Source organism: Heterocephalus glaber, unplaced genomic scaffold (assembly GCF_053883595.1).
Source record: "Heterocephalus glaber isolate CG9 unplaced genomic scaffold, H.glaber_assembly_v1.0 deba00000901, whole genome shotgun sequence".
Classification (NCBI taxonomy): domain Eukaryota; kingdom Metazoa; phylum Chordata; class Mammalia; order Rodentia; family Bathyergidae; genus Heterocephalus; species Heterocephalus glaber.
Genome location: NW_028258171.1, coordinates 2,813,247 through 2,841,067, shown reverse-complemented (window position 1 = coordinate 2,841,067; position 27,821 = coordinate 2,813,247). Strand labels below are relative to the sequence as shown.

General features: G+C 37.0%; 1 long non-coding RNA gene across 1 annotated transcript; it reads right to left on the bottom strand.

The window, feature by feature from the left end:
- Positions 1–8,707: 8,707 nt before the first annotated feature.
- LOC110345462 (uncharacterized) lies at positions 8,708–27,765 on the bottom strand. The gene is made up of 3 exons (XR_015450064.1): positions 22,502–27,765; positions 18,152–18,290; positions 8,708–17,295 (listed from the first exon to the last, which is right to left on the bottom strand). It is a non-coding gene; the product is annotated as an uncharacterized LOC110345462 (long non-coding RNA).
- Between the last annotated feature and the right edge of the window lie 56 nt (positions 27,766–27,821).

Sequence of the window (27,821 nt, the reverse complement as noted above, 5' to 3'; positions counted from 1 at the left end):
TCAAGGTCTCCTCACCTGAGCGGAGCAGGAGCCAGTGTGAGGACCGAGCGGCGCGAGGGGCCTAGGGGCTGTCACTTCCTGAGGGAGAGCGGTGATCCGCGCGCTGGGGGCCCGCGTGGAGGGCGGCCACGGGGAGCAGGGGACTGGGCTGGGGGCACCGGGCGGCTGGACTGCAGCACTGCCGCCCCACCCCCACCCCACCCCACCCCCGTTGCATATTGCTTTACTTAAGGAGACAAATTCTCCACCTGAGTTTTTTCCTACCCCCAAAGAAGAAAAGAAGGAAAACTTTTCAGCAATAGATTTTATGCCAAGAAGTTCTCTAGTGACACAGAATAGCATCACCCTTCTTTTCATTTATTGAGTCCTTACTAGTGCCGGACACTATGCTAAGAATCATTTAATGTTCACAAAAATCCAGTGGGAAGCTGATGTAGTTCCTCATTGGATATGTGGAGACTGGTGCTCTAACAGTTCAAATAGCTTTCTACAGGTCATACAGTGAGTAGTGGATCTGGGAGGAAATCTTAGATTTTGCTGAATCTGAAGTTTGTATCTAACTAGCATGGAATCCAAAACAAATACAGTACATATATTGCTAAAAACAATAATAATAATACATAAGTAAAGAGTTGGGGTTTTTGACACCTAGTATTTCCCTTCTGGGCAGTATTTACTATTGTCATTTGGTTCCAAAGAGCCAGCCTCCCACCCTTGGGAATAGATTCACTAAAGAGGGAAAGAGAAGGCAGGTCATGAAAAACATGAACAGCAAAGCACAAAGTAATGAGAAGTAGCAATCACAGCAGTTTGAGCCTCAAGCTCTGGATTCCGATGGATTTAAGTCTGCATCACAGCTCTAGAGAAAGAGAGAAGAAATGGGAGAGAAGACATCTCTGACAGTTCTGCGTTCCACATATGCAAAATGATTAAAGGAATTGACCACCAAAATCTGAAATTCCACAGATTTTTTAAATTTTTCTCACTATTACTGCATGTGAGATAAAACATTACTTTGCTGATATACTACATATACTTTTTATTTCCAATTTTCCAATCCATGGCCTTCTATAACCAATATTGTTTTTATAATTCAGGTCAAAATATTTTCTTCAAGAAGTCCAGTTCAGGTATAAACACACAATATTGAACTATGGACTGAGGCATTAAGAGGCTCATATAGAAAGACTGTGTGACCAACATCAGGACCAGGCCTTGGATGGTGAGGGGTCACATCAAGGAAGAGAAGGGAAAGTTTAGCTCATGGTGTGAGTAGAGCAAAAAACTACATTATATAGTTAAATCCGTAAGTTAACACTGGACTAAGTACTTTGGGATGACCATATTAAGTTAAGTCTAATGTCTCACCAAGTGACGTCAGAGCAGTCAGCTGGCAGGGATCCAAGTACAGGCAAGGTATGAAGATTCAGACAGAGCGGGTATTGCAGAAGATGACTGCCATTTCACTGAAGGAATTATGTTAGAGCAGAGGTTAATCAGAAATCCTCTGTAACACACCCGCTCTACGCTCAAGGCTTAAAATCTCACTGCCTATGGTACTTCTTGTGCTGAATTACATCCAACTGTGTGTCCAATAGGGCCTGCTAGGAGTTCTGCAGTGAGGCAGAATGACAATATCAAGAGATTTATGCAATAAAACATCACTTTTCTAAAGATGTACCAAGTTTGAATATAAAATCCCTACCACTGTAAAATTTTCTGAAAAACTGAATTTAAAAATGAAAATTTTTTGCAAATTAAATCTCAGACTTAAAGTCCCCGAGGATCATCTCAAAATAGCTTGGTGAATTAACATGTAATAATTTTGCCCCACTCCTAGCCTTCTAATTCTGTCCAGTTTCAGATATTATATTTCAAATAATTTACTGCATTATATTTTGCCATCTGAAGCCCTGATTTTCTACTGGAATCAGTGTAGTGTTTTAGGGATTAAGTTGTCAAATTTTTCATTAATAAGTTTCTCTTGAGCCTTACTTTTAGGAATTCAAAGTGTAGTGTACTATACACAAGAATTTTGGCAACTCTCTCCCCTTATCCTCCAAATTTAGAAAATAAGCCAATTGCAGTCTATACATTCATTATTACAAGCAGGTAAGAATGTAGTCAGTTCAGGTCTTTTTTTTTTAAATCAAGAGCTATGAATATAAACTCAAATGAAGGACCCAGCTCATATTCTGATTATGCTTCATCTGTTACTCAATCTTAGAAGGAGTGGACATTCACCAATACAAACCATTTATTCTCTTAACCAAGTTGCAGTGAAAAACACTACTGTATTTTCAGTGTATACCCACACTGTCACTAATTGTAACTCAAACTGCCTTTCTTTTTCAACCAACATATCCATGCACACCCCCAATCCCAGTACTGAATTAAACAGGGACAACATCTGGAAATGTGACCACTTTGGTGAGCAAGCGTTTTCAGTCTTGTATCACAGTGGCTATTTCCTCTGCCTCTTCGTGCAAAATTCCCCAGGGCTGTCTGACTTGCCTCCTAAGGAGCAGGTCTTCATTCAGCTGTAACATGTGCTCTGTGTGAGTTACTCAAGTACCAAGTACTCATGTCTCCAAGTAAGCCATACTCTGGCACATTTACTCCAGTGAGCAGCACGATACATTATCATGTTCAGTATGTGAGTTGACATGAAAAATGATGGGAAACACTGAAACAACCAATGCAGGGCCAAGCGGATAATACCAAATGAGGTATCTCTTGAGCCTGTGAACAAGCTGTGTGAATACAAAATTAACACCTTTCTTAACCCTCAATACTATACAAGCAGAATGCAGTTGAGAACAGTTGGTCTCACTGCATTTGACCAAGCCTGTCACTATTACTTTACATCTAGAACTTCACCAAAACTCTGTAGCCCTCACAGGACTCAGTTGCTTTGCAAGTTAAAAGCAGCAAATACCTGCCCCGCATTTTACATAAACGAATATAACTCTCTGTAACTGAGTCCTTGCCCCTGCTGCTTCAGACTCATAGGATTGAAAGAATGACAATATAATTTATCAAACACTTTGGGTCACAAACTGGAAAATATTATCTGAGATTCCTCCGAGAAAACCGGGACATAGAGTCACACTAGTCTCTGAGAGGGAAGGCTAAGGTTAAAGGAGCTCTTGAGGATATGCACTAACCAGGAGCTGGGATTGTTTCCCTGCCCATGAGCCAAGACTCCACCAACAGTGGGGAGGCTAAGTGGTCCAAGGAGGAAAAGCATCACTTTAGAAGACAAAGGGCTCACAAATGGTTAATTCTCCACATTTAACTTCTACTTCTAAAAATTTTTGACACATTGGATTGTTTTCTTTGTTGAAAATCTTCACATACCACTGCATAATGGCCCTTAGATTTCCCTGCTACTTCACTGCTCACATCTCCTCAGCTGACTGTTGGCGTCTCTCCACTCTGTCAGACTTCAAATGTTGGATTGTTTTACAGGACCCTCCTTAGCACTTTTCTCAGTCCCATCTCTGCTTATGTGACCTTTTTCTCATTAAATGAGAAATAATATTTATACTGATGATTCTGCAGTTATATCTACAGTTTAATTTTCCCTTGCTACAGATTCATTAACTACCTGTCATCACCACTGAACCCTAATAAAGCCCAAGTACAACATAACTTCCACCCTCGGAAATACGCTTACCCACAGAGGTTTCCTATCTCCGTGAATGGCACACCACTCAAATGTGTACCATCTCAAATCTAAAAATTTGGACTGAACCTTGCATATTCTCAGTATGCAAGACTGACTCAGTAACCAATCTATCAGTAATTTTTTGTGTCTCTATGACAAAAACATCACCTGTGGGTCATTTCTCACCTTTTATTTCTATCACTTTTCTCAGCCATCCTTATCGCTCACCCAGAATACTGAATTAACTTTCTAACAGACTTCACTGTTTCTCTTTATTAATCCCAATTATCCTCCCTCTACAGTGTTTTTCCAAACTTATAGGACTATTTTCTTTTTAAAACTCACCATTGCTGTCTCATTGCAATTGGAAAAGAACTGTATCACGGCGTCTAAGACCCTGTATAATCCTGGCACTTGCCTATCCCTCTGACCTAATCTACTTCTACATTTACTACATTCAACCCACACTGTCCTTATTTCTGTCCCTTCAACAAGTAAAAGTGGTTTCCATTTCTGGGTTCTGTGATTTTGCTGTGACTTCTGTTAGGATTTTTGCACAACTGACTACAGGTGACACAAGTTCCAACTCAGCCTCCTTGGAGGTACCTTTCTTCACTGGGCATATGCCTAAGGGCTCTCTTCCCACTGTTCATCCTATTTTACACACACACACACACACACACACACACACACACATATATATGCCAATCCAGTGTAGCCTTCTGGATGCGAGAACTCTAAATTATTCACTGTTTAAATCAATCAGTACCTGGCATCTAGTAAGAACTCATTAAATATTTCTGGACTGACAGATCTGGAGAATCTGTCATTCCGAAAAGTGTTAACTAAAATTCATTGAAACACCACCCACATTTCAAAACTGTGTGCCAAATTTTTATTTTCACAACCAATTTCAATTCTGAACTTTTTGTTCATTCCCCAGTTCATGTTTCATCACCTTCCACAAGACAAATATACTTTAGTTCAACAGTCCCGAAATAGCTACCAGGATAGACTAATGATGTCTATAAGTTAGCAAACTTATAGTATGAGTATTCTATATTTATTGTCATACTTAAATGTTTTTGCAAACTTTGGTCCTTTTTTCTTCCTTTATTTGCTTTACCAATTGAACATAGATATGGTTCTTATGAATCTTCAATAAATAAAGTTTCATTGTGTTATGTCAAACATCACCACAGCTTCCCCCTGACCTCCATAATGCTCAAAACTTCTAACACCTGGAAGTTATAGAAAACAGGAAAAAGAGAAAACAATTCTATTCTTATTGTGCACTGGCAAGTGCCCACTCTGAGCCTGTGGCTGTGAACACACGGATGCCAGAGATGATGCCAATGGTGCACTCTCTCCTCAGCTCTTACCAACCACATTATTTTCACTCAAGCTCCACAGATAGATGCACGTGCCTTGGAAAGCTAATACCATATTACCATTTTAAAATTATATTCCTTAAAGGTCTATTTCAAACTTTTAGGGAGTGGAAGAAGACTGACTTTTCCATTCACAAAAATAGTATATAAAAACAAATTCGCTTCTTAAATCTTGTCCACTGGTCACATAGACTGTGTTATGAAAAGATTTGCATACAACTTTTTCTACTTTTCTTTCATTTGCATTCTCTTGGCAGCTTTCTTTTTCAAAATGCATGAATGAGACAGTTTCCTATGAGACATACTAATGTAATCAAATTTAGATTACATTTATGAAAACTTCTCCTTCCAAGTAAACTACAGTGGATTAGAAATCACTTAAGGTCAGTGTTCAAACACACTATGGCTTCTGACTTTGGTGGACTGCAATTGCAAATGCTTTGCAAAAAGTGTGAAATCCAGATTTTGAAAAGACCTTAGCACCCTTGTGTTCACTGCAGCAGTATTTACAATAGCCAAGATATAGAAACAGCTTAAATGTCTATCTCTTGATGAATGAACAAAGAAAATGTTTATACAGTGGAATGATATTTGGCCTTATAAAAAGAAGGAAATTCTGCAATGTGACAAGGATGAACCTTGAGGGTATAAATGAAGTAATCCAGTCACAGACAAATACCTCATGATTCCACTTACATGAAGTATCTGAAATAATCAAACTCACAAAAGCAGAGTAGAATCCAAGTTTCCAGGGACTGTTGAGAGGGGAAAATAAGAAGTTGCTCATTAATGGGTGTATTTGTTATACAAGATGAGTAAATTCTAGAAGTCTGCTGTGGAATATGTTATCTATAGTTAATACTGCATTGTATACATAAAATATGCTGAAAGAATCTCATGTTGATGTTCTCACCAAACTAAGCTTATTTTTTTCAACTGTAGCCTATATATCAGCACTGTGTGTAGGCTTTGTTTTATTCTTTCTTTTCCTTTTCATTTAAGAGAGCTGTCTACTTTGGCAAGAGGTGGCAATTTACATTTTTCTAGTTATGTAAGAAGTTATGTGTGGAAACTTGGCTTAAACGACTCTGTTTCATTTCAGTGATATTTTAGCTTCTTGCATGAAGATGGTGTCCTGAATAATTACTGTTTGGCTGTTCTACCCTTGAATCTAGCTCAGGTTTTAGCACCCTGTTGAGTATTTTCAGCTTTCACCACAAATTGTACCAATTATGCTGGTGCCTTTGGGCTGGCTCTACTCAGCCAATTGACTCCAATGCTGGTTTTTCTACTGTTCAAAGCCCACTTGCAGTACACACTTCATGCCTACTTGATACATTGAGTATAGAGCTGAGAGCAGCTAAACCAATATTCACAGGAGAGAAGAGGCTAGAGAATACAAATAAGGGGGAGATCACAGTCTCAAACGAAAGAAAAAAACAGAAGGATACAAGACTAGAAAACCAGGAGATCAGAAAGGCAGAGAAGTAGAAATAGATAGAAGTAGGATGGTGATTAGCAGCACAATAATCAGGTAAAATTTTTAATGTTATTTCCAGATATAAGTGACCTAGATAAAAGAAAATAGTTTAATTCTAAATTGATTAAATTGTTTTACAGTAATGCTAATCATGTCATAGTCTTAAAGCACATACTATTTATATCTAATTACTTTGTGGGAAAGCATTCTATCTTGCTACATGTCAGGAAAGCTAAGTGAGTTTTAGCCCGTTAAAACAATAGGTCCATCCTGCCTGTGTGTTCAGTCCTTGTGGCATCAGTGTCTGTTCTGCAAATTGGCTCACAAGATATGCAGGACAGCAGTTTAGAGAAAAATATCATTTCATTATGAGCCACAGAAAGGATACCAATTCAGAATTGAAGAATTTCTATAAAATAATCTAGTTGATAAAAACAAATGCAAAATATTTTTAAGTACAAAGAGGAAATTGTTGATCCAAAAAAGGAGGGTGGTTTCAGCTGTAGTTCAAGTTTGCAAGCAGTAGAACTTGTTAGTCATTTTAGGTATTTGGTTTCTACAAATGGCAAATCCATTTATATCCATTTTCTTCCACATACATACATATAATAAAGGAAAGGATTACAATAATTCATTTTAATGCTACACTACTAAAATAGGAATCTTTTCACCCCAGCAATCAAAATTTTCAGCCAGAAAAAAATAGTATAAAAACTTCAAAAACAAATATAACTGAGGAGGCGAATGGCAAGTAATAAAAAGGGCAAAAGCTCTGCAAATACTTCTCACCTCTATCTATTGTTATTTTACCCAGAAGAAAGCCTGCCTTTTCTGTTCCTTTTTAGACCTCTGTTCATTTCCTTCTAGTCATTCCAACCTCCCCGTGGCCACTATTTCATTTGTTGAGAGAATAAAATTACATTTAAATAGCACACATAAAGTTTTCCCATAACCAGAGTTCTATTCATTCTACATCATGCAAAAATGAACATATTAAACTTCAAGTTGTATTAAATGCCTTTAAGATTGCTGTTCCTCTGTCCTCCTCCATAACTTAAATCCTGGTAGGCTCTATGTGCATATGTAGTTACATGTACACATACATATAACTGCATCATACTTTTATTCTTTGGAGCATAAATTTATGTATAATAATTGAAAACTATATTACAAGAAAACAGCTATTACATATGGCTTAAATAATGATGCATAATGAATATGCACATTCAATGCGGCAAATATAATTACTGTGAAATTACTAATGCAAATTACAAATAAAGTGACAAAACTCAGAGACTACTGGCCCAACTTGAAAAAAAATGTGTTTTAAAAATTTGAAAAGATCCTTCCCTTCTCTATGATCCTAATAATTCTGGGAGCCAACATTTTCCCCTTCCTCGCTTTACCAACAATCAATCCATCTCCACCAATGCCCATATATAGTGTTTCAAGAAAATCTGAATAATACCCTAGTTCAAGAGGTATCCAAACCTTCTTGAAAAGCATGTCCACTTAACTCACTTGGCAGAGACAAGTCTAGAATGGTTGTATGTGGTAAGCCATCATCAGGCAGGTCAGCTATGTGTGGGCAGATAAGCATAGTAAGAAATGTGTCGTGGAAGAGTATAGAAGATGGCCTTGGGTGGTAGTAGATGGAAATGAATGGTACATACTCTATTCATGAATAAAGACAGTATAAAAAGTAGCAAATTCAAGAGGCTTGGCAGGTATCTGTACAAGCTTCAGAGACCACTAAACTCTGAGTGTGCATACTTCCAAAAGAGCAAAGGAAGATGGTGAGACCTTGTATTCTCGAGGAATAATTTACAAATGTTTCCTTCTTGGCCTGTTTGCAAGTACAAGTGCAAACCAACTTAACAATAACACAAACCAAGTCCTATGTGTTGTTGCCACCATTTCTCAAGCATTATATTTTTATTGACTAATTTATATTGTACACAGTATCACACTTGTTTGACATTTTAAGTGTATTTTAAACTACGCATTTCTTATATGGCATAGATATCCTCTTTCTTTTTTCATTTTAGTCAAAAAATAGAATCTAGGTAATAGTTTATAATAAAAGTGGAAAAGGAAGAACTATTATTTAATAAATGTAAGAAATTAACAGGTTCTATGGAGACATTATTACAAACAGGAAGAAATTTACCTAGTTTTCTAATGCTATGTTTATTCTTTATGAAGTGAGTAAAAAAGGATAATTTCACACTGATTTTTAACCTGTCCACAAATTTTTAAGTAATCAAGAAGCTTAATCTAGCTTTCTATAAGCATGAATTATGACTTTACTAGGATCTAATAAGACCACAATTTTTAAAAACCATCAATAAAACCCACATTTTATATTTAATAATGATGAAGAAAAATGGGGTATAATTTTATTTTACACCATCAAACCCATCTAAATGAATACAAATCTCTTATGAAATAACCCACACACAAAAAAGCTCATACTCCAATGTAAAATTCTTAAGACTTTCAAACAATTGCTTTACTCTATGAAGCACATTAAGTGTTCTCTTCCTCCTTACTGTATCCAGTGGAGCAACTCTGACTTTTGTACATTGTGCTATTAACAATGCACATAGTGTTCTGAAATACACTATTTTTTTTACAGAGAAATAGCTGTCAATCTATTAGTTGATGAGCAGGCAGATATAAAAGCTTTCCTTATTTAGTGTTTCCAAGGGAACCCTTCTCTCAGTATAAACTCATTCAACATTCGAGCTTTGAAGAAATTGTATTTTCTCTGTGTGCATGTGAAAGGAAAATAAAATAGAGGTGTAAGTTTAAAACTCTGGAATGAGACATTAGGTCTATGTCAATAAAAAGTATTGAGAGAATCAGTTAACCATATGGATTTGATTGAACACAAGCAAGATGATGTTTAAACAAAGAGAAAACTGGAAGAAATAATTGTGCCCTAAAGAGCCTGGTTAGTGAAATATTTCAAGATGGGGATGCCACCATAAACACTGTCAGAACATCACTACAAAGAGAAGTGAGACAAGATGACAAAGTATCACTAGCAAAGAACTGACAGGAAAGAAAAATAGAGGCAATGAGTTATTAAAAACAGCCAATCTACATATATGAATTTATCAATATTTATTTATAGCAACATTTTATAAAGAAAATTGCCCGATATAGTCAATTTCAAAAGCCAATAACTCAAGCAGCTATGAAACTTTTAAATTGGTCAAACAACTGAGTGCAAAATCTACATTAAAAGGATTTGATCTCTAGTTTCTTGGGTGTACTTAGTAATCTCTCATTACTATCATTCACTTATGAAAATTTTGAATGTGCTTGAAATACTAAGATATACATTGATATGAAAATATTTCTAATTATGATAAGTTCATTACATTTATTGCGCTTTTATTTGTTTAGTGTTCATGTCTAACACTAGCATTTTAATGCTTAAATGTGTTTAATATTCAATAAAATACATATGCATACATTCACACAGACTTCACTGAACATCTGAGAATACATACACAACTTTAAAATGAATAGCCAGAGTACTAAGGTTTGAAAATGACATATCTTCATTCCCTAAAATAGGTAACATTCAGCTAAGAAGTTATAGTACTGGAATTCAAACAAATCAAGGGAAATTGATATCTTTCTTAAAGTAATATGGTGAAAAAATGTATACATTTGTCAATGTAATGTCATATTTCCCCCATGGATTTTGAATTTCTCTTCTTAACAGAAATGACAACTAATATGTGTAGTTTCCTTTATTTTAACAAACAAAAAAAGAAAACACCTGCATGAGTGTTTAGCTCCATGTACAAATGGAGCAGTTAACAAGTGACAGTTCTGAGATTTCAATTTAGATCTTTTCCCACCAGCGTAGTGCTCCACTCGTTGGACTTGAGGCCACTCACAGTACATAGACCAAAAACCACTGATAATATGCTTAAATGTTAGAATCTAACCTCCCTGGATTTCTGTGTCATTATTTGTAAAATAAAATAATTTACTTATGTGACCTCCAAGCCCCACATATGATCTTTTAATATTTTCAGCCATGATTAGACAGAATTACAATAGAAGTCGTGATGAAATATGAAATTGTTTTTTAAATGGAGCCTAGTGATTTGCAAAACATATATTTGTCTATAGAACTAAGTAATTTCACAGTTTATGTTAATGTGCGCATTTCTTTAGCCATAGCATCTGCTATCCAAGCTCACATCCAAGGCCCATTGAGGAGCAATATGAAAGAGAAAAAAAGGAATACAAACACATTTGATAAATTCTTACAAGATAGAGCAACATGTAATTTGTTCTGTTTTACATTTTGGGGTTTTTTAAAATAATATAACCAGTATTATAACAGATGTATTGAGATATAGTTCACATTCTAAAAAATTCACTTTAATGTGTAAATTTCAGTGGTTTTTAATAGATTTGCAGTTTCATAACCATTAAAATTTTCTAATTTTAAAATATTTTCATTATCCTCAAGATAACCTTTTTCTACATTAGCTATTACTCTATATTCCCACCTACCTGGTCCCTAGCAACCACCAACCTACTTTTTATGTCTAAGAATTTCATATCAATAGAATCAAACAATATGTAGCCTTTTGAGAATATCTTCTTTTAATGCTTTCAAGTTTCACCCATGTTGAGGCACACAGTACACGGTTCCTTTTGGTTATTAAATAATATTCTATTGCACAGATAGAGCAAATGTAACCTGCTCAGTTTGTGTATATTTAGTTTTCACTTTTTTGTTAATATGAAGGAGGCTGCTATGATCCTTCTTGTTCAAGCTTTTGAATAGACATATATTTTTCTTTCAGGTACATACTTAGAAGGGGAACCATTAGATTACCTGATGAGTCTAGATTTAATATTGTTAAGAACTTGCCAAGTTGCAGCAGCCATTTTCCAGTCCTGCAGCAATGTATGAGGGCTCTAATTTCTCTACATCCTTGTCAACGTCTTTTCTATCTTCACAATCTTAGTGCATGTGAAATGATATTTTATTCTGATTTTTATTTGCTTTTCCCTAATGAATCACGTTGTGGAGTATCCTTTCATATATTTGTGGCTATTTATATATCTTTCTTGGATAAAAGTCCTCTGGCAATTGAATTGCAAATGTTCTTTTTATATTCTGAATATTAAATATTAACATATATGATTCTTAAATATTTTTTCTATTCTATGCTTTGTATTTTCATTGTGTTAATGACAAAAATTTAAGCAAAAAGTATTTAATTTTAATAATATTTATTTTCTTTTTCACTATGCTTTTGGTATTATATCTAAAAAGCCATATCCTTCCTCAAAAATATAAGATTTACTCACATTTTCTTTTTTGAGTCAAATTTTATACATAGAGTGATGTAGGGGTCTGCATTTATAATTTTTCAAGTGATAGCCAGTTGTTCTAGCACAGTTTATTGATGAGACTTTTTCCATTGCATGGGCTTGACACCCTTGTAAAAGGTCAATGGAGGGTCAGGGATTTAGCTCAGTGGTTCCGCTGCCTGCTTCACAAATGCAAGGTCCCAAGTTCGATCCTCGGTACCAAAAAAAAAAAAAAAGTCAATGGGTTATAAATATAAGAGTTTATTTCAGAGCTTCTAGTTCTATTCCATTGATCTAATATGTTTTTCCTTGTACTGGTACCAAATTTCTTTGATCACTGTAGCTTTGTAGTAAGTTTTGAAATTGGGAAGATTGATTCCTCCGACTATGCTCTTTTTCAGTATTTGGCTATTCTAATTTTTTTGCATTTCTGTATGAATTTTAAGGTCAATGTCTTAGTTAATTTTCTCACTGCTGAGACAAAATACCCAACACCATAGTTAAAGGAGGAATGGTTTTTTTCAGTTCGCATTTTGTAGAGGTTTTAATCCTCAGTGAGCTAGCTCCAAGGTAGGATGGCATGGCAGGGAGGCATCACAGACGAGAAAGCTCATGGCATGGCAGATCAGGCAGAAGGTAGCAAGCACCAACAGCAGCACCAGCAGCAGCAGCAGTAAAGCAAGCCTCCCTTTCCCTTTTATCCTATCCAGGGTAAAGCCTTTTGGGTGGTACCTCTCACACCCAGAGTGGGCCTTCCCATTATCCACACACCCTTGATCCCAGTACCACACTCCCTAGATCCAGCCAGCTCCAAAAAGCCCCACCTGTGAATGCCTGAGGCTTTGGGGGGACATCTAGATACAAACCACAAAAGTCAGTTTGTTAATTTCTGCAAAAACACCCAACATTTTAGCAAGGATTGTGTTGAATCTATAGATGAATTTAGGGAGTGTTATAATTTAGCTCGAAAATCTCCCTCAAAAGTTTCATGTGTTTGAAGAATGCCTGGATTACAGGGGTGCTATTCTCAACAGTGGACGGATTCATTCATGAGTTCAGAAGCTCAATGTATTGTTAAGAGGTGGGGCTGGTAGAAGGTGGTTCACTGTGGGTGTGGCCTGGAAAAGTTATCATCCTTGTCTCTGGCTCTTTCTTCTCGCTCTGCATCCTGAATGCCACGAGGTGAGCAGCTTTATTCTCCTACTCCCTATCACCCTGTTATTTCTGCCTTGGAACCAGCTGGCCATGGACTGAAACCATGATCCAAAACACACCCTCTCCTCCTTTAAGTTGTGGGTGTCAGGTACTTTGTCTCAGTGGCAGGAAAGTGACTAAGACAGGGAATGCTATAGTTTTTAATATGTTCCTCTAAAATTCATGCTGAAATTTAACCTCCAATGTAGAAGTATGAACAAGTAGAGCCCTTAGGAGATTAATAGGTCATTATGGATCCTTCTTTGTGAATAGGATTAATTCCCTTATAAAAGAAGCCTTGGGGACCATTGGGCCCTTTTTACCCTTCCACCTTCTGCTATGTGAGGACACAGCATTCATTCTGTTATTATTTATATCTAGATGCTCCCTCAAAGCCTCATGCTCTCACAGGTGAAGCTTTTGGGAGTTCCTGGGTCATGAGTGTGTGGTACTGCATCACAGGTATATGATACTAGGTTAGTCCACTGATTGGTTTAGCATAGTTATAGGTATGGGTAATGGATTTACTGGAGATAGAAAACTCATTTTGGGTGTGGATGGCACTAACCAATAGGCTTTTAGCCTGGAGAGAATACAAAGGGAATAAAAAATAAAGTCTTGCTGTCTCCTGCCTACCATGCCATGAACTGTTTCTCCTCTGCCATGCTGCCCTGCCTTGGACTTAGCCAACTATGGACTGAAACCTCTACAAACTGTGAACTAAAATAAACCTTTCCCTCTTTAACTTGTAAGTATCTGGTATTTTGTCCCAGCAATGAGAAAGTAACTAAGACACATCCCTTCTGCCATATGAAGTCATGCCAAGAAGGCCTTTAACAGAAATCAAACAGTGTCACTGACCTTGAACATCCCAGCCTCCAGAACTGTGAGAACTAAGTTTCCATTCTATTTCACAATATATAATAGTTGTATTAGTCAGATTTCTTACTGCTGGCACAAAATACCTGACACCTGCAATTTAGAGGAGGAGAGGTTTAATTTGGTTCATGGTTTCTGGAGGATCAGTCCATGGTCAAGGCTCCAAGGGAGAAATAGCATGGTAGAAGGGTGAGCAGAAGGAGAGCCTCAGAGAGGACGGAACCAGTGACCAGATATTGTACACAAAGTCATGCCTTTATGACCCACTCACCCATACCCAGAGGTTCCTAAACCAAAAAGTGGACAATACAGCTTACGTGTCACAATGACATACTGAAAAGAATTATTTTCTTCATATAATTTAATTTCATTTTTGCAATATTCACTGCTAGTACAATTTTAAATAACTATTATGAGGGTACTGCTGTTGGAGAATTGCAATTCTGCTTATCCTTGTATACTCAACTTACAAATATCCATATTTGTTGTGAGGGAGACGAAGATCAAAAGGGAAAGATTTCTTCTCTCAGCAATTAAGCAGATATTTATATACTCTGCTCTTTAATTTTTTTAATTGGAGAACAAGGTGGGAAGGGACTGATAGCAGCAGAAAGTGGTGCTAACCAAGAAGAGTTTCTCAATTCTGGCATTTTGAATTCACCTACATTTTAGGATAGGCATTTCACATTAGTTATGGGATTCAAATGAGAGAGACTCAGAAACAGAAATATGGAGAGCAACAAGACACATGATGATATTCTGCACTTTCAGTCCCATGCCTGCAAAAATCTATCGCTCTGTTTAAAAACATATAGCATCTCAAGTCAGGGATCATACATTGGTTCTCCCCACTTTCATTTTGCTCTCTAAAATTGCCCAGATAAATTGAGTCATATCAAAGTTTTGCATGCTGTAATCCACTCAAAAATGAAAACTTTACTCAAAGAGTTAGACCTAGAAGAGCATCAGCTAAACAGTCTTCCTTTTTTTTTTTCATTCCTTTTCCACAAGCTTTAGTGATGGCTGAAAATAACAGGCAGTGAAAGCAAATGTCAACCAGAAACATTGACTGGAGTAAGTTAAATGTTCATTTCCAAAAGGACCTTTAAACTGTAGTAACTGCAAGGAAAGTGATGAGTTATGGGTCGGAATTTGTGCTCTGAATCTAGTAGCAATTTGCACATATTTATAAACAGTGTAAAAAAGAGATTCAACAAAAACTATAAAATACCTAGTAGCTTTGCTGTTTCCTTCTACACCATATAGTCTTAGCTTTAGATATTTTCTATCTAAATTAACCAAAGAAGTAAAGTACGTTTGTGTGTGTGTGTGTGTGTGTGTGTGTGTGTGTGAAATATGTAGATCAACCCACCACAAACTGCTTTCTATCCATATGTGTTTTACCATTAGCTATATTCCTATATCTTTCAGGAACATTTATTCTCTAGATAGATAAATAAATTTCATCTTGGGGTTTCTATAATTCTATGGACCCCAAATAATATAACCTCAAATAGCTACTAAATTGTACATCCATCCCTGTGTCTTGTATTTACCTGTTCATAAATTGCTTGTTGTTTTAATTTAGTTTTGTAGTTAATGAGTGCTGAGCCACTTTAAGCGGTCTCTAGCTGAGCTTACTATGCTTTTCTCTTTTAACCGTCATTCGTAGAACTGATGAAATGTACATATTAATAATTGATCCCATAATTACCAAAATGCACATGCAGTTATGCATTCAAAAGAAATCTAAAAGCTTTCTATAGTTACTGTGGTGGCTTTTTTAATCTTTAATTTTTGCTCTAATATGCATGTGAGCTTAGGAAATACTTCACAAAAACCAAATAAATGGACTAATTCCAAGTTAATGACTTTCTAATTAAGATAGAGAGTGAGACTGTAGGAGAGGTCTTTTTTTATTCCTCTAGTTAATCTTTATTCATTCTCCAAAATTCAGTAAATGTTAATTCACCTAATTAAAACTTTCCTGAATATATTCCTGTCTTCCATACCTAGTTTTACATGATGTGGTACTGTGAGGTCTCCAAATACCTGATGTTTACCTCTCCCACAGGATTTATCATGTATGGATAACATAATTCTCTAGTTTCTGATTTATTCCCTACAGAATAAGCTTCCTTAGTTCAGAGAATATGTCTTTCATTTTTAAAATCCTTATGTCTTTTCCTGTGTTTAATATATGTTTGGTAAATAACTAAGAACTTTATATGTTTGAAACAATAAATTTCCCTTTCCTTTATTCCACTGCTGAGCCATTGCTCTTCTATTATTTATTTCCACATGAGTGTGGACCAGAAGCTCACTTCAAACTCCCACTTTAATCCCAATTAGGATTATAATTTGGCTTTTTCATATTGGCTTTTCATTCATCTTCTAGTTTAAGGGCCTTTATATACAATATTCCAGTTTGATTCACAATCTCTCAGCTTTTGACAATGTAGTGATCCATTCACAATTTAATTCAGGAAGGGAAGCCCCAGTAGATGTGAAAATAAGTTCATCTCCATTGGATAACTTCAGTAAGACTGCGGAAGATCCTTATTCAAATTCTTTTCTTGTGAACCCAACATGCTAGTCCTTTTTGTTTATTTGCATGTTTGTGTGTTTCAAAACAAAACTTGGATATTTAACCACTGTCAGTTATTAGGAATAATGCTTTAGTGTGAATTTATTTTACTGCTCTTTTCCCAACATCTAGCAGAGATCAATAGCCCTAAAGAGTAAGGTTTTATTACAACAAAGGTAAAGGATAAAAGGTTCAATCAGTAGCCTGTAGCACTTGCTTCTGGGGAGGGAAGACCAGGGTGGTACTGTACCTCATTAGCAGCCTGTACAAAGCCAGAGAGTAACAGAGGCTATCAAGGCAGACAGGTAAAATAAAATGAAAAAAACTATTTCTTACAGGAAATTACATTAAGGCATTAAGGAAAGACATAGGGGGCAAAGACAGATTTCTTCAACTTTAAAATCTTAGGCAGCCTGTGCAATCTTTGTTTTTTTAATAACACTGATGGAGAAGATAGGAATAAGTGGCTCCTTCCAGCCCCAGTTTTACCCTTCCAGCTCTATCCCTACTCTACTCTCAGATTTTATAATTATTCCAGCAATGCAATATTTTGGCAACATGTCTTCACAAAGTAGATAGGCAATCACTTAGGGAATTAATGCAGTCACTTACATTTGTCTTGGTTTGGTTCAAGTAAAGTGAAAGACAATTTCACATAATGCAAATGATCCTTCCTATGGAAAATCTGCATTAAATATGCTTCGGACTTAAAGTTCACCTCTTGTGTGTTGAGAGCCTCCTGCCAAAAAATAAACAGTATCAGTATATCATTCCAAATGGAATCACTTATGCAAATATCTACCACTGGCATTCTGATGCTTAAACTCTTATTTCATTTTAAACTAACAATAAAAATCCTGGTAGACAGTTTACGATATGTAATCAAATCAATGTCACTAGAAGGATGAGGAACAATTTGTAATTCAGATCCTAAAAAAGACATGGACTTATTTCTGGATTACAAATAGAGAGCTCCAAAGGAAATACCATAGATGCTAAAAATAAAAGAATCACTACCAGTAAATAATATAATACCTTACTTTTAGACTACACTAAAACAAAAACACTTGACAACTTGGTTACTTACTTGGCTCTCACAATTACCTGGAAAGTTACCTGCTATGGTGTGTATGGAGATGTCCCCCCAAAACCTCATGACTCAGGGATGGGGCTTTTCAGAGGCAGCTGGTTCCAGGGTGTGTTTAAATTGTGTATTGCTGGGTTTAAGAGTGTGTGACTAGTAAATTAGTCCACTAATTAGTTTGGCACACTCCTGGGTGTGGATAATGGGAAGGCCCACCCTGGGAGTGGGTGGTACCACCCAAAAGGTGGGTAGCCTCGAAGGGATAAAAAGGAGAGGCAAGATGCTGCTGCTGCTACTCACTGATTGCTGCTTTGCTGCCTTCTGCCTGTTCTGCCATGCCATGGACTGTTTCTCCTCTTCAGTGCCTCTCTGCCATGCCTTAGTTGCCTTGAAGCCAACCAACTAAGGATTGAAACCCCTACAAGCTGTAAACTGAAATAAGCTTTTCCTCCTTTAACTTTGAGTATCAGATATTTTGTCTCAGCAACAAGAAAAGAGACTAAAACAGTACCTGAGGCAGGTGTGGTCATTTGAACTACACACAGCTGAGACCACTGTTACTCAAGTAGTTGATTTTAGAATGTGCAAACATCCTACTTCACAGGTGGTGTCCATTGGCGTTTCTGAGCTCTGAGTAAAAGGGAATTGTCCTGGGTTGCATATAAAATATATAAAATGAAGCACATAAGAAACAAAACTTCATTTTTTATATTTTTAAAAGAACATTAAAATGAAGTAACAAAATTTACACGTTTGCTTGATAAAGACCTGCCTTCCTAGGAACACATGCAGTAGGTTGAATCTGAATATCAATAATCACTGTGTTTTACTCACCAAGTGGCCAAGTATATAATGTCTGAAAAGCATGGGTTTTGAATCACTGACTCAGGGTAGGGGGCAGAAGATGAAGTTCACTCTGGACTGTATGTACCCTCTACAATCAAGTCATGAAAATGATTGCAAAAAATCACATAATAATGTTAATAGTTTACCATCTTGTGGACCAGATATATGCCTGCCCCACTATATCAGAAGCTCTAAAAATTTCATTGACCAGTAAAAAAAATTTAAAAAGAAATGAAAGAAAATGTAGACAACTTATTTTTTTAGCAAGCACCACCCATTACCATGAAATAAGGGAGCAATTTTAATTTTCAAGCAGGAAGGGCAGTAACACATAACAGGTTTTCCTTTAAGTTGAATAAATTTAACTTCATGGAAAATTCACTATCTTATCTTTACTTTCTTATTTTACCACACATAAGAAAAACCTCTTCTTCATGGCCAAGTGTGAAGGAAATTCAGTAGCATGAACTCATTGTTGACAGGGTCTCAATCGTGGCTCAAAGAAAATAATTCTTCAGAATATGTCTATTGACTACCCAAATCCTAAGTAATATAAGCATAGTAACTCCTCAGTTCCTGCCTTCAAATAGCCTATGATCTAAAAAAGAAGAATAACATTGACAGATATAAAGAAAGTATTTTAAAAGGACCCTAAAAGGAATAAATCAAGTTCTGAAGGTAAAAAGAAAAACAGACTGTGAATGTCGGGCAACACTTCATGAAGAAATTGGAAAGTGAAATAGGCCTTAATGAAGAGTATCACCTTATGAAACAGAAGCCAGGAAGTAAATGTGTGCGTGTACGTATGTGGTGTGGTGGGGGGGGGGGGGGTCGGGGATAAAGAATGAAGAAAGAATATTTCAGAAAATAACAGGATCAAGGTATGAGATACAAATCACACCACATCTCAGCAGTAAGCAATAGGTAATTATTAAAGAGTTTAAGAGGAAAATATTACAGATCAAGAATTCTTTCAGAAGGACCCTATTAAATTTTGATATTGGGGAAATTTATTAAAGTATATTTATCTTAAGTCCAAGGGTCATTGATTTTTCAAATCCCAACCAATGGATTCAGAACCCAAGAGGCTAAGAACAAACATTTCACAAAATGAAACATTTGTTGTAAGTCTTTCTTTGCACTATGATGATCCAAAAGAAATGTCTCTGATACTGGCTTAAAGGATGTGATTGAGAATGGGTCATCACACAGCAACAGCCACAAGGCATGTGGGAATAAACGGGGAATGGTCTGAAGGACAAGGCAGACCCATGTAGACAAGCTACTATAAAGTAGAGGAAGGACTGAGGGGAGGAGCTGCAAAATTGGAAACCAATTCTAAACAGGCATTAAAAAGTTAATCCAATTACAGGAAGGCATCAATCAGGATGACAGGATCAATAGAACCCTAAGCAAGGGTTGGAACTAGTGAAGAAAAGTAAGTAAAAGTAATTCAAATTCAAAAGCCAATGCTAGAGAGCACAGAAGAAAAAAGGGACCTGGGAAGTCTTGGTTACTTCACACAGCCAGCCTTAAGATCAAATAAACTGACCTCCACAGGATCTTACAGGGAGCAACACAATTCCAGAAGTTTTAGACAATGGATGTGAAAACGCACAAGGTCATTTTCAAATTCCAATTTCCAATGCCCCCCCTCAAGATCCACATACCACATACTACACTGAATTAAAGTATTTCCTTTAAAAGCAAGGCAGCCAAACAGGGCAGAATTCTCAGCCTGATTGGCAGTAGTAATAGGAATTTGAGTCCAAGAGTTGATGAAATACAACCTTGGTTTTACTTTTACCATCCTTTGGCTTATTCTGTAATCAACTTAATTTTATAGTTGATCACAGTTAGGACTTTTGCTACTCCTTTTTTTACCACCTTAGGAGATTTCTGTCATCTTAAAATGTTTCTTTTTAATTGGCACTGTTGTTTTCCAAAATGGTGCTTCAATAGCTTTCTTACATACTTCAATTTATCTACAACTACCATGTGTAGGGAAACATTTATTTCTACTTTTGTTTTATAGTAATACAAATTTCATTCCTATGAAATGCATACACTCTTGGAAATTATTTTAATGTGCAGGGAGTGATTTTTCTCATTTGGCTGCCATTATCTACACAGCATAATATGCAGAAAGGTATAAGATCACATCCTTTCCAGGAGATTACACCTTTCATATTGTGATGCTTGTCTGTGTCAACTTGACTAGGAAACCGTGTGAGATATTTGATCAAACATTATTCTGGATGTTTCTGTGAGGGCTTAGACATACGATTATCATTTAAGACTGTGGACTTTGAATAAACTACGTGGCCCTTCTTGAAGTGGGCACACTTTATCTAATTAGTCAAAGGCCTTACTAGAACTAAGACTGAGCTCCTCTGAGGATAAAGGAATCCTACTACCAGCCTATAGTCTCTTCTTATCAATTTAATCATTCAGATTTTGGATTTGCTAACCCTCGACAATTATATCCCTCAATTCCTTAAAATAAGTTTTTCAAGGTATATACACACATATGTTATATATACATACTTGTATATATTACCTGAACCTAAAAATCCAAATGCCTTTGATGTATAAATATATGCTCATATATCAAGATATTTCTAACACATATACTTTCACACAAGGTCATAAATCCCTTCCTTTCCAAATTCCTTACATTTCAAATCAAGTATAAAAATGTTGTTAGTTTGATTTTATTTCCGTGAACAATGTCTGTAAAATTTTAACACTGTAAATGACATTTCTGAGAAATATATACCTTTCATAAAACAAAGGGCAATATATACCATTGTAATAATTTGAATTCTACTGAATTGTCTCCCTGACCTAAATAAAAGACTGTTGTTCATTTTGTTTTTATTCTAACTTTTCAGTGTTTCTTAAATGTTGAACTACATATAGCTTTTAAGAGATTTTACAATAATAATTCAATTTAAAAAGTCAAATTATTTCCTGATTATAATTGTAAACATAATTTATGCTAAAAACAATGCATATTCAAGCCAGGAGTGGTGTGCACCTATAATTCCAGCTACTGGGGAGGCAGAGTCCAGAGGATCACAAGTCTGAGGACACCTTGAGCAACTTAGAGAGACCCTATCTCAATTTTCTAATTTTTTTAAATAAAGTAGTGGGGCTATAAGTTAATAGTAGAGAGTTTGCCTAGTACATGGGTTCAACCTGCAGTACTATAAAAATACATACCTTTAATATTAGAAATATTGTATATATTATGTTATACTCATTAGAGAAACATCTTACTTTTCCAGAGTACTGTCTGTTAAAGTACATTTAAATTAATGTGATTTAACCATGGCTCTGACAATAATGCTATTATTAGGTTGGGCATCCCTAATCCAAAAATCTGAAATGCTTCGAAATCTAGATCAGGTTGTACACTGATGTGATCCAAACAGGTAGAAAGTCCCACTTCTGGTCTCACCTGATGGGTCACAGTCAAATTTCAGATGCACTAAACATGTTGTATACAATTGCTTTCAGATTATGTACAGAATGTGTATATGAAATTTAAGGGAATTTTATGTTTAGACTTGGTTATCATTTCCAAGATACATCATTATATACATGTGAATATTCCACAATATGAAAAGATGTGATATCTAAAACATTTCTGGTCCCAAGCATTTCAGATAAAGTATACTCACCTGTAATGCCATAGGAGGTATGTTGACAATTAGAAGTTATATCTTGGACTCTGATTATAACAAATTTTTAATAAAGATAACAAAGGGGGATAGGTGAATTCAGGATTTTGAGGTAAACCAACTATCCTTGCCATTTCAGTTGCAAACAGTTCTCAAATTTGCAGTTTCTCTTCCAGCTCTCATAGTTATTGACTATCCAATTCCAGCACCCAAAATACCATAGTAATAGAAAAGAAATGGGTCAAACATTCTCTGTTTCCACACTACACCATTTCCAAACTGTTATCCTCCAATCCTCATACAAAAGAAATTGAGCCTTTAAAGCTTACCTGAGTAGGGCAGAGGTGAGGAGCATGAGTCTTGCCACTCAACACACTTTACAAGAGATCCAATCTTAAAGCTGTGGACACAGAGAATAATACTGGACTAGAGAGCAACATCAGTAACATCCGAATAAGCATAACAGTGTTTCCAGTGTGGTATCGGCTACAGAGATGAGAGTTTTCCACATTTCATCTCGAATCTATATTTCACATATAGGCCATGAAAATAGCACCAATCAGCGCTCCACAAAAAAACTGCCACTGTTTATGTGCTTAATTCACTGGGACATAGCACAAGAGAAATCATCATGCTTAGGAACTGACCATTAATTAAAAGTCACATCATTCACCAAGGAAGCAACAAAAACTGCCCAGTGAATGATCCAGATTTACACCAAATCATTTGAGGGGAGAGTGTGGTACCAGACCACTGAGAAGAGTAACAACAAGGAAGGACTAGCCTCAACAGCACAGGATCTTACACCAGCTGCCCCCTAGCGCACCGTCCTCTCCTCCAGAAGTGGGTGACATCTGTCATGCTTACAGACGCCCCACTTCCTTTCATGTCACTTCCTGCTCCAGCACACTCCACTAGGCATGCTCTCCCCGTTACTCTCATAATAAAGAACGGACTCCACAGTGAGACACTGTTGACTGAGTCAGAGTTCTGGCTTCTAGTTTTTGGACTGTCTGACCTTGAATAAGTTCCATAATCTCCCTATACCCCCATTAAAAGAGGATATTACACTTTGTATCTCAGAGTGTTCTGATAACAACTAGAAAATGTGTGTGGGGCCTTCAGCACAGTGAGCAGTGTGTCTGGGTCCTCTAAGTGCAAGTGCAAGCTAATATTTTAGTCGATATGCTATTATCTTCACCACTATGAACAGAATTACAAGGACTTCAGCCTTGTACCTTTCATAGACAAAGCCTGAGCTCCACCTACTATCCTAAACTCAATTCTTCCCATTTCTCCATCATCTCAAAGTTATAAATTTATTATTCAGTAAACCTTAATTACTTGTTACAGTAGGCTGAATGATAATTCCCAAGGATGCCCATAGCTAAATCCTAAGAACCCAAAATATTACATAACACGTGCATTCTGAGGTGAAGCTTCAGTATTAGTGCTGCCTTGTGATGAGATAAAATCAGGCAGACTTCAGATGGCTTCACCACAAGTCTCCTGCCCACTGTGCTCTACGGACACAGTCCTCTAGCCAAAGGGTACTGGTTATCACGCAGGCACCAGGCCTGGTACCTTCTTAACCCTGAGAATAGGTATCAGTTACCTGCCAGTGACAGAATTATTCAAACAAAGCAATCATAGCCTCTTGGGGGAACCAGAAGTCACCACCTCTAAAGTCTGCCCCCCTCTGCTATGCTGTTCACTCTGTCTATGAGTTCAAACCTCAGGTGCCCTTGTATGACTTGTGGTCTTTCTCAACAGGATGTGAGCATATACAAGATAAAAGAGCTGTCTATCTCTTCTCTCCAGCATTAGTGTCATGTGTTTGGCCAGGGAGCCCCCCTCAACAGCCAGGAGAACGGGAGTCAATCAAAACATCACACGGTAAAAGGACACTGCAAATGTTAAGGAACTTGAAATGGACAAATCATTCCAGATTATCCATGTGGGCCTAATGTGATCAAAAGTGAGTTTTTAGGGGCCGGGGATTTAGCTCAGTGGTTCTGCCACCTGCCTCGCAAGCACAAGGACCTGAGTTCGATCCCTGGTACGAAAAAAACAAAAACAAAAACAAAAGTGAGTTTTTAAGAGGAATGCAGAAGATCAGAGTCAGAAAGGGATCTAAGGATTGGAACAGAGAGGAAAAATGATGCTGTCTCTGGCTCTGAAGAGAAAGAAAGGGGCCACAGGCCAAGGAATAGGTGACCTTGAAGCCTGGAAAGAGGAAGGAAACACAGTTTCCCTGGGAGTCTCCAGAAGGAACAAAGCTCTGCTGCTATCTTGATTTCAAACTCCTGAGCCTCAGAACTGTTTGAGAATAAATGTGTGCTATTTTAAGCTGTCAGCTTGTATTAATTTGTTACAGCAGCAATAGAAGACCAGCACTCTTGTCATTTGGAGTACATCTGATATCTACCTCCTTACTTCGGCTCTCAGCCCCATCTCAGCAGGGAATATCACTCCCTAAGAGACTGGCCTAACATCTATTTGTCATTTAGATCAATCCAAGCATTACAGCCTCCCAGAAAGCTTCCCTTCTCCTTAATCACCCCAGGCTCAATAAATCTCTCCTTATCTATGTTCCCATAACATTCTATGCTTATTTCTGTTAAGACACTTGAAGATTCCAGCTCCTGGCCAAGAGCCTGTGTGTAATATTTCACGCCCAACAACAGATAGTTTCAAAGATATTACATACCTGGCAAACCTCCTGAGGAAGCTGTTCTCTCCATACCAGGCCGGATGCGCAGCCAGTGTGTTGCAGTCTCTGAAGGGACTTACAGTGAAGGACTCAGGCCTCCTCTATCAGCCATGTTCTAACATATAACTGTGTTCCTACCCCTGACGGTTCCATTTAGAAGCCTCTTTATCCGGGGCCTTCAACTGAAACCTTCCCAGGCACCTCTCTTTATAGTACACAAACTCTTTATGGTGGAGAAAATTGAAGACATTATCCCCTCACTATGCTTCAGTAGTCAGTATTTTTCCACTCCTAGCCTTTCTTCTCTCCTTCTCCCAGTCTTGAATCCATATAACTGCAAGAGCCTTTTGTTTGGGGCTCTCCTCACAGTGAGATTCCCCACAACCACCTGAAAGTGGTTTCAAGCCATGGGGTAAAAAGGAACAGGTGGAGCAGGATTTAAAGGCAGCCAGCTGAGCTGCCAGTGTGGACTTAGCTGATTAAGATCAGCCAAAACTAAAGTACAATCAAACTTCAGTCTTTTAGTGTCTTGGGCTCACCTGAGCACCCATGGCTTAAGATTTGGGTGATATGTTTGCCTCTTGCCCATTACAGTACTAGTAGCCCACACACACCCCCACATTCCCTCTGAAGGCAGCAAGCTTGCCCACTCATCTCTTCAGCTATTGCCTGGTTTAAGCTAAGGCACCTTTGGATACCTCTGGTAGTATATTTTTACATACTTAAACTGAATCTTCTTTTCCAGCATAACTTGTATTCAGTGTCTGTACAGCTGCTCTCAAGAAAAGATGTATTTATAAAGTAATGAGATGTGCACGTGTTTTTAAAAGTCATGCAGGACAGAACCCAGAGAAAGACAGTGAGTTTCTTATGAAAGTGTGTTCAACCAGGTCACTTTAGTATTTGGCTAATGGAAAGGTCGTCAGAGATTCCATGTCATACAGTATAACAGTTAATTCTTGGTCCTCAATTTATGCTGTTAGCATTTCACGCTCTCCTTAACTTCCAGGACATCATCCGATCTTGGGGTTTTTCTCTTCCTCACTATGTTCACCCTCAGGTTTCTTTGCTGGTTCTTCCTCACCTCTCAGATTCAAAAACACTAATCATCGATCACTAATCCCTATCCCCATGCCTCTTGGCATCACAGTTGCATGACTTTAATGTGCATTTCTGAGACTACTAAGATTTTTATACCAGCCTAGACCTTTCTCCTCAAACCCCAATATAATTAATCCAAAAAACACTTCTATATTTTAACTTGAAATTCTAGTATTAATTCTGAATTAAACTGCTGATTTTTCTCTGCTTACTTCTTTCAAACTTCTGTTTTCCATGATGACATTTTTCAGGTGCTCGGTTCCAAAGCCTTGGAGTCAGTCATCTTTGGCTCCTTTCTCACTAGTCGTGTTTCACTAATAAAGCCTGTTGTCTTGTTTAAAACATATCAACTGCTCGAGCACACCTCACAACGTCCATTGCTGCCACCACCTCCCACATCATCTTTCACCTAGAGGAGCCGACAACCCGTCTCTCTCCAGAGTGGCCTCAGGGAGCTGCCAGAGTGACTCTCTGCAGTTGTGGATCAGATTATATCACACTTTTCCTCAAAACCCTCGGGTGCTTTCAAGTCTCCCCGGTCAAAAGTTGAATCCAGGAAGTCTCCTTCTAGGCCCACGCCAGCTGGTCTGCATTATTCTATCAGTCTCATCTCATCCCATACTTTCTATGTAGTCCACACATAGTCCCCTCCTTCCGGCCTCAGGACCTTTCTACTTTCTCAGTCTCTCACCCTGGCATGCTCGTTTCCCAGACAGCCCATGATTTATTTCCTCACTGCCTTCAAGTCTTTACTGTTACAGCATTTCAGCAAGTCCTTCCATGACAAAACTACTTAAAATTACGACTCCTACCTAAACATACTTTCCAGTCTCCTCCTGTGCCCTACTTTTCTCCTTATACTTATCACTATCTAATCCACCATTGACCTCTTTTTAACGTTATTGTCTTTTTCATCTTACCTTCATTTTTTAATTTTGTCCACTGCTTTAATCTTGGCCTCTAGAACACTCTATGGCATATACAAGGCATAAATAAAATTGTAGAAAGATGAAAAGAAAGAAGAATTCATAATAACCAACATTTTGTTAAGATCTACTTTTGTCAAACATTATATTAGTCATAATGCAGAGATTTACATTAACTCTGTACAACTACTCTAAAAGAGATAAACTATTGTTATGTAACAGATGTAACCAAGTTTAGAGGTTAGAGAGGTTCTAAGTAATGTGTCCAAAATCACACTAGTAATTGATACTGAATTAACACATTCTTTTGATACATATTTTGTAGGATTAAATTACGACTAGAGAGAGCTCTCTAAGAATGAGGCTTCATGTCTATAAAATGTGGGAATGTCAATTGTACTTTTACGAACAATGTTAAACATTATATGTATACATATTCAACTACATATACAACTTGCTATAACAAAATTATCATGGAAAATTAAAGATTATAGTCATATTTGCAACATTCCAAATAATATAACTTCCTTAGGGAAATTTATTGAAGCACAGTAAAAACTTTTACAGTAATACTATGGTATTTCTTTTTGTTCTTATATTCCACTAATGGCTCTTCAGTTTACAGTTATTTTTTCCAAAACTCATTGATTATGAAAATAATTATGGTACTGTATTTAAAATATGGGAATGGAAGAAATATTTCGTCGAGTTTTATCCTGCTTTAATATTTAGGCTGCCCTAACTTTGAAATGAATGTAACTGGTTGAATGAAATTTTAAAATGAATTTAAAATAAATTCATTTTTGAAACATCTATATTTTTGGTTAATTTGGTCAACATGAAAATTTGAATTGAGCTATTTGAGTAGTTAGAAAAACTGAAAACAAATTTTTTATATATTACATTTTT